Genomic DNA, 1,079 nt, shown 5'->3' with positions numbered 1-1,079 from the left:
TTTCTCTCTCTCTCTCTCTCTCTCTCTCTTTCTTTCTCTTTCCCTCTCTCAGTCCCTCCTTCTCTCTCATTCATTCTCTCTTGATATCTCAAATTCTCTCTGCACTCTTTCTATTTATCTTCCTTGCTCACTCTTTTTACTGACGATCTGGCCCTCTTTCTAATTATTTCTCACCATTCGTCCACTCTTCTCTTTCTTTCACTTTCTGTATTCCTCTCAATCTTTGTCAGTTCGTCCCCTTGTATGTCTATCTACTAATCTATGTCTTTTCCTAACCCTAACCCTAACCTCAACCTCAGCATACGTACGAGTTTTACGGCACTTGCAACACATAATAAGGTCATTTATGTGTGGAAAACTTTTAGTGGCAGATCTACATGAGAGAAAAAAAAAGAAGATAAGGAGGAAAGATATTATATGTTTGCGTAGGTAGCAAGCCATACAAGAGCTACTTTTCTGTTTTATGGAAGAAGTTTGGCAATGTCATTTCCCCCTCTCAAACAACTACCCAATGACCTCCAACGCTGTCCGCCCCACAGTGTAAGCGACAGTGAGCTGATCTCGTGGGGACAAGCTCGCTCCCAAGCTCTTTTCTTTTTCTTCCCTCAACCACTTGAACTTTGGGGATTATGTCAAGCAAGTAAAACTAATTACCTGCTTTTTGTGATTAAGGTAAAAAATATAAACATGCATGAAAAAAAACCAATAAGTGAAAAGAAAATCAGATGCTTACATATTTTTGCGTAGATTATCTTTTATCAACAGGTGTCTATGATTATGTTCCAAAAATTGTCAATTTGAATTAAACGATTGTGATTAGCCACGGCGTATGCAAATAAATAAAATGAACAAACTTGTTTAGTTTATGGTTATACTAAGTGTAACGAAAATTTATTACACAACGGCCTTGAGGTTTACTGTGAATTGTCGGTACATGTACTACTAACTGAGGGCAATAGGGGGATATAGCGGGGGTCAGGGAGAGATGTGGGTTCGGAAGACAAGGAGGGATGGTAACTTGGGATGAGAGGATCGGGTAGACAGTCTGCTTGTCTGTCTATCTGCCTGCCTGTGTGTGT

The sequence above is a fragment of the Aplysia californica genome, unplaced genomic scaffold, assembly GCF_000002075.1.
Source record: "Aplysia californica isolate F4 #8 unplaced genomic scaffold, AplCal3.0 scaffold00206, whole genome shotgun sequence".
NCBI lineage: Eukaryota > Metazoa > Mollusca > Gastropoda > Aplysiida > Aplysiidae > Aplysia > Aplysia californica.
Note: the sequence above shows the minus strand (reverse complement) of the source record.